The following is a 7643-nucleotide window of genomic DNA, read 5'->3' on the forward strand; positions in this document are numbered from 1 at the left end:
CCCATAACGCCGGGATCACGCCCTGAGCCGAAGGCTGACAGACGCTTAACGACTGCGCCACCCAGGCGCCCCACATTTCTACAAACTTTAAAGTCAATGGAACTGGATTATAAAGTCCAATAAGTAGAAGAACCTGTGATATATGACAGTCAATCCATTAATTTAAAATATTTTGAAAGATCCTGTTTCTCTCTTTATTGAACTCTTGTTTAGATAAACCAAAAGAGAAGGCAGCCATTTTCTTACCTAATGGCTACAAGTTTAAGGCAAGTAGTGGACCCTTCCCCTTTTTATTCTTCCATCAGTCTTCTCTTTCTATACCATTTAGAGACAGAAATGCTTGAAAACAAAAAAAAACAACAACAAAACTAGGAGACTGAACTTGGTGGGGGAATAGATTGGAATTGGTACATTACTTTATTGGAGTCACAGTTCCCGTAGTGGGGGGTAGATGTAGCAGGAAGAAGAAAAGTCTCTAAATGCAGTTCATTCTGAGAATTCAAGTTGTTCACATACTTCTTTCTTTTACTTTAGGGTATCATGGTTCCAGAAAATGAGACTAAATGAAGGCCCCATTTTAGACCAACACAGATGCCCTAGAAGATAGCCTTTTGGACACAGGGAATTGGCCGGGTCAGCACTTTTCCATGTAAAAATGTTCTAAATTACTACCAAAGATACTAGATACTTCACAAAAGTAAGGAAATAAAATATAAGGGTCTGTGCTTGAGTGACTGAAAAAAATGGGTTAATTTTAAGAAGCAGTATTTTATTTTATTTTATTTTATTTTATTTTATTTTTTAAAGATTTTATTTATTTATTTGACAGAGATAGAGACAGCCAGCGAGAGAGGGAACACAAGCAGGGGGAGTAGGAGAGGAAGAAGCAGGCTCCTAGCAGAGGAGCCCGACGCGGGGCTCGATCCCAGAACGCCGGGATCACGCCCTGAGCCGAAGGCAGACGCTTAACCGCTGTGCCACCCAGGTGCCCCAAGAAGCAGTATTTTAATGTTATTTCTCAGAATTTCTAGTGTTCGTTGTAATGAGGATCACAGGGGCAACGAGCTCTAAGTTTTGCAGCACTTACCAAAAAAACAAACGTGTGCCATAAACCATATAATTCCCACACCAGGACATCTTGTGGGATTGGTATTCCCACAAGAAGATATAAGTATTATAAACTATATATGTCAGGGCGCCTGGGTGGCTCAGTCGTTAAGCGTCTGCCTTCGGCTCAGGGCGTGATCCCGGCGTTATGGGATCGAGCCCAGCATCAGGCTCCTCCTCTGGGAGCCTGCTTCTTCCTCTCCCACTCCCCCTGCTTGTGTTCCCTCTCTCACTGGCTGTCTCTCTCTCTGTCAAATAAATAAATAAAATCTTTTTTTTTTTTTAAAAAGCAGAAATCCTTAAGAAGTGAAAATGCTGAAATGCAGGGGGATGGGGTGGGGAGAGTAGGATAAAATAAAAGGAGAGAGATTTCCAAGGAATAAAAACATACAATAGCATAAATAAAAAATACAATAGTATAAATCTACACTACAAGGAGTGAAAAACAGAATTAACGCTATAGAAATTTAAATACTTGATGTGAAAGTCAAAAGTACAAAGTAATGAAAACAGGAAAAGATAGTATTTATGAAAGACAGAAAGCACCGGAGCTCAAGCCCAAGCCCTCTTAAATCTGCCAGCACGCCCTCTGGGATTCATGGTCAGCAGCATCTTCGCTACAGGCAGTCCCTACTGAGGTTTTTCCTTGGAACGATACCCTACTTATAACTCATGTTGAGGCTACTTTTTATTTCATATACTATGCACCCTAGAGCAGAGAGGTAAGCCCAGTTTCTCTTTGTTCCCCATTGCCATTTGCAAATCATTTTAACCCTTTTACTTTCACAAATCTCAACTTTTTTGAAAGTCAGTTTCTGCCACTCTGCCACTTGCTATCCTCTCTACGTGTCATTTACACATTTTTTGTACCAGGCAGTATCTCCCTGTCTTCCAGTATTCCTGAAATTATTCTTGATGTGATATCATCAATTGTGATACCATCAATCAACACTCATTCAGATCATTTCTTTTGACCTTTCATTTATTTGACTTTCCAAGTTCTTCTGATAATTTTTTTCATCCCATAGGGGCCAAATGCATGGTCATAACCTTGATTTTGTTAAAATCTTCAAAATCACAACTGGTATGCTTTTTTTTGATCACCACCTCTCCATTCTTTCAGTTCACCCAACCTCGAATCTCCATGTCTTCAATCCTTCAAGATGCTGGGAGCTCCAATGTATTAACCACCTGCATTTTCAATAATGCTTCTCAGGTCATCTTACTACTCCACTCCACAGTCTGCCCAGATGCCATAACTCTTGATTCTCCATCGACCCAAACTTTTTCCTCCCCTAGTCTCTTTGTACAAATAAGCAACCAAGTAGCAATTTATAAAATTCCTTTTCCTCAGTTGCCATAGTCAATCCATCAGCAAATCTTGTCAGTCCTACCTCCAAAATAATGTCCCCAAATCCACCACTACTCTCTCCTGCCTACCATCACCCTAGTGCTACCCACCACTCCTTGTCACCTGAACTGCTGCACAGACCCCTCACTGCATTTCCTGCTTCTATCCTTGCCTCTTTATAAGCATTCACGACATACTAACAAGGGTGAATATTTGGAAAATGTGGCCTGAGTTGTATCTCTCCACTTTGTAAAACTCTTCAGTGGCTTTCCATTTGAAACTGTTTTCAAGTCCTGTTAGATCCTTTGTTATCCTACTTCTCAGACCTCAGCTCCTACCACATTATGCCTCATTTACTGTACCCAAGATATTCTGTATTTCTTTCATTTCTTTGAACAGTCCACCACACCCCTCATGCCTCCATTCAAATGCTACCTTTTCAGAGAGCCTTTTTCTTATGACTCTCTTTGCAATTGACCACTTCCTTCTTCTTCTCTCATCAGCATTTTCTATCAACTTACCCTATATTTCCCCTTTTTAATTTTCCATCTCCTCCTGAGAGAATAAATGTAAGATCTAGTAAAACAAGAATCTTTCCATCTTGCTGTCATCTCAGTGCCCTGTTACACAGTGACTACCAGAAAACTTATAATAGAAACTGCAAGGAAATAAATTATATAATTAAAAAAAAAATTTTCAGAGCTGAGAAATGATCTAAGTTTCCATATTTGAAGTGTTCAATTATATTAAGAAAAATCCCTGATATCGTAAGAACACATTTTTGAAAAGGTTGTCTATAAAAAATAAAGATGGAATTGCTCAGATTTTTCAACTGCAAACATAGGAGCTGAAGGACAGTGGAACTATGGAAGAGGATGGTTGTTATTTCAAGAAGTGTATAACCGGCTTGATTTTCTTTCACATGGAACGCTACTAAAAGACACCCTCATGTCTCATGTCTTCCTATGGCTTAGAAGGTGACAACCAACTCTCTTTGGATTAAAATCTAACAATAAAGTAACATAAAAACAAGGGATAAATTTTTAAAAATCAGGAATTAATTTTGTGTGTGTGTGTGTGTGTGTGTGTGACCTCAGGAGCTCAGTGCAACTACATGTTGTTAGGTACATGTTACAGACTCACAAAATATGGCTCAGAGTGCTTATATTAGCACTTTCTTTCCTTACAATCTCTTTTGCATACCAGGAATGATGTTTATCATCCCACATGCTTTGTTCAAATGAAATACTTGTTAATCATGATAACCAATTAAAATAATAATTGATTCTATTCAGTTCCAAACTTCAAGTATTTTTGCCATTGTGACACTATGCTGGGTGTGTTGTACAGTAAAATTAATCTATCTCTCCCTCCCTCCACATAAGAGGAGATTCATAGAGCTCTACAATGGCAATTTTCATTACCTAAAAACTTAAGTAATAATTTTCATTGTCTTTGAATGACCTCAAGCAATAAGTTATTTTTATTTTAACTGGGGAAGAATAATAAATCACTATGTGCCTGATATTGTCATCCACAAGCCTTTCTTCATGTCACTTGCTATGTCATTGACTATGAATGTTCCTTCATTAACAATACCGAATGGAAAATGATCTCAGCTGTATTAAATGTATGCAAAGACAAAAACGCTGCAAGGAAATTAACCAACATTTTGGTGTTACTACTGAATGAGAAGATTATAAATGATTTTCTCTTTAAAATTTTCTGAGTTTTTATAATATGATACGACTGCCATGCCTCCAGCTTTGTTTTTCCTTTTCAACAGTTCCTTGGCGATTCGGGGCCTTTTCTGGTTCCACGCAAATTTAAGGGCTGTTTGTTCCAGTTCTTTGAAAAATGTCATTGGTATTTTGATCGGGATAGCACTGAAAGTGTAGAATGCTCTGGGTAGCATGGACATTTTAACTATGTTAATTCTTCCGATCCATGAGCATGGAATATTTTTCCATCTTTTTGTGTCTTCTTCAATGTCTTTCAAGTAGTTTCTAGAATATAGATCCTTTACGTCTCTGGTTAAGTTAATTCCAAGATAACATATGATTTTTGGTGCTATCGTAAATGGGATGGATTCCCTAATTTCTCTTTCTTCAGTCTCATTGTTCGTGTATAGAAATGCAACTCATTTCTGAACATTGATTTTGTATCCCTCCACATTACTGAATTTCTCTATAACTCCTAGTAGTTTGGGGTGGATTCTTTTGGAGCCTTTCGGTTTTCCATATAGAGTCATCTGCGAAGAAGAGAGACAGTTTCACTTCTTCTTTGCCGATTTGGATACCTTTTATCCCTTTTTCTTGTCAATGCCAGATTTCAAGTTGTACTAAAAAGCTGTGATCACAAAGACAGCATGGTACTGGCACAAAAACAGACACATAGACCAATGGAACAGAATAGAGAACCCAGAAATGGACCCTTAGCTCTTTGGGCAACTAATCTTTGATAAAGCAGGAAAAAACATCCGGTGGAAAAAAGACAGTCTCTTCAATAAATGGTGCTGGGAAAATTGGACAGCTACATACAAAAGAATGAAACTTGACCACTCTCTCACACCATACACAAAGATAAACTCCAAATGGATGAAAGACCTCAATGTGAGACAGGAATCCATCACAATCCTAGAGGAGAACATAGGCAGCAACCTCTACGACATCGGCCACAGCAACTTTTTCATGACACATCTCCAAAGGCAAGAGAAACAAAAGATAAAATGAACTTGTGGGACTTCATCAAGATAAAAAGCTTCTGCACAGCCAAGGAAACAGTAAAAAAAAACTAAGAGGCAGCCCACAGAATGGGAGAATATATTTGCAAATGACACTACAGATAAAAGACTGGTATCCAAGATCTACAAAGAACTTCTCAAACTCAATATACAAGAAACAAATAAACAAATCAAAAAATGGGCAGAAGATATGAATAGACACTTTTCCAATGAAGACATACAAATGGCTAACAGACACATGAAAAAATGTTCAAAATCATTAGCCATCAGGGAAATTCAAATCAAGCCACACTGAGATACCACCTTACACTAGTTAGAATGGCAAAAATTGACAAAGCAAGAAACAACAATTGCTGGAGAGGATGTGGAGAAAGGGGATCCCTCCTACATTGTTGGTGGGAATGCAAGTTGGTACAGCCACTCTGGAAAACAGTGTGGAGGTCCCTTAAAAAGTTAAAAATGGAGCTACCCTATGATCCAGCAATTGCACTACTGGGTATTTACCCCAAAGATACAGACATAGTGAAGAGAAGGGCCATATGCACCCCAATGTTCATAGCAGCATTGTCCACAACAGCTAAATCGTGGAAGAAGCCAAGATGCCCTTCAACAGATGACTGGATTAAGAAGCTGTGGTCCATATATACAATGGAATATTACTCAGCTATCAAAAAGAACGATTTCTCAACATTTGCTGCAACATGGATGGCACTGAAGGAGATAATGCTAAGTGAAATAAGTCAAGCAGAGAAAGACAATTATCATATGGTTTCTCTCATCTATGGAACATAAGAACTAGGAAGATCGGTAGGAGAAGAAAGGGATAAAGAAAGGGGGGGGTAATCAGAAGGGGGAATGAAGCATGAGAGACTATGGACTATGAGAAACAAACTGAGGGCTTCAGAGGGGAGGGAGGTGGGGGAATGGGATAGGCTGGTGATGGGTAGTAAGGAGGGCATGTGTTGCATGGTGCACTGGGTGTTATACGCAACTAACAAATCATCGAACTTTATATCAAAAACCAGGGATGTACTGTATGGTGACTAACATAATATAATAAAAAAATATTACTATAAAAAATATGATATGACTGCCATTGTGTTTATGATCAGTTGAAAGTCCTTATATGTGGTATATTATATATATACTATTTTATCATAATTAGGTAGAACATGCATAGCAAGAGACTCGAGAGAAAAGAAACCACATGCTAATGCTAGTCATCTTTGATTGTATACAAAGAACTGATCTTTTTTCTTCCTTTTAATCTAACTTTTTAAACTTTTTTCAAGATGAATGTCTTAGCTTTTTAATAGGAATGAATAAACCTTGATTTTAAAATCCATGTATTCTCTGGAAAAGTTAACATATCAAGGTGCAATCAGCTGCTTTACATTCCAGTGTGAATAAAGAGATAAGTAAGGGATTGATAAGGGTAGAAGGGGGGTAGTAGGGAGGGAGAAGACAGGAAGGGAGTGAGGGTGTGTCCAGGCACAGGAGGTTTCTGTAAATTTGGGATGGGGGTAGGGAAGGAACTATAATAAATATTTACATATTTACCATAACCCTTTTGCCCAGAGATACTTTTCTTTGCACACTTTTAAACTCAGTTGAACTGCTTACCCACTTTTCAATTTTGCTTAAGGCTGGCTCGACTTTGCTTAAGTCAAAACAGCATAAGCTGCCGCATTGTTAGATAGATATATTTGATATTAGAGATAAATTTTACAACAACCCATTAATTAATCAATTTATTCCCAAGTATTTATTTAATATCTGCTACTAGATGTTATACTGCAGTACAACATTGAACGAGATAGATGCAGATTTTCAATACAAGTGAGAACATGTGAGTGGGGACGGGTAATAAAAGGTAAACATATAATCAAGATGATTTTAGATATTGATGAATGTTATGAAGAAAATAGAGTAGGTTAATATAATAGAGGGAAAATGGAGGAGATTGGAATTTGACATGAAGGTATGAATCTAGAAGCTATCTATATAACTTAACCTGAGTTAAATGTTTAAAAAAATATGGGTTTACTGAGAGTTTGTTGTATTCAAAAATTGTGTTTGATGAGATAAAGAATGATAAGAAAATGTTACTTCTCTTTTGGAGCCTACAATCAAGTGGATTAGCAGAGTACTGATTTTGAATGCGATGGTTCTCAAAATGTCATCTTCAGCCCAGGAGCCTCAGAACCACCTGACATTCGTTAAGTAACACAATTCTTTGGGTTTCACCCTAGAGCTGATGAGTTTTGGAGGTGGCTCAGCCTCCTGTGTTTTAAAAGCCTTCCTGCTGATTCTGATGCGTGCCAAAGTTTGAAAACCACCCCCTTATTTCCTACTCTGCTGAATCTGCTAATTAGAACCAATTTTCTAAGCTACCTGGGAATTACCTACAATTTAAATATGTTCCTTTTACTTCCTCCTTAC

The 7643-nt window shown here is 37.9% G+C and overlaps 1 long non-coding RNA gene across 1 annotated transcript in view; it reads right to left on the reverse strand.

Moving 5' to 3' along the window:
* Positions 1-344: 344 nt before the first annotated feature.
* The window catches only part of LOC148107512 (uncharacterized), a 46494-nt gene continuing 39195 nt past the window's right edge, over positions 345-7643 (reverse strand). Inside the window, exon 2 of the long non-coding RNA XR_015722261.1 lies at positions 345-4709. This is a non-coding gene — a long non-coding RNA (uncharacterized LOC148107512). The remainder of the gene's footprint in view (positions 4710-7643) is intronic.

Source organism: Ursus americanus, chromosome 29 (assembly GCF_024610735.1).
Source record: "Ursus americanus isolate L20-20 chromosome 29, mUrsAme1.1.p, whole genome shotgun sequence".
Lineage (NCBI taxonomy): Eukaryota > Metazoa > Chordata > Mammalia > Carnivora > Ursidae > Ursus > Ursus americanus.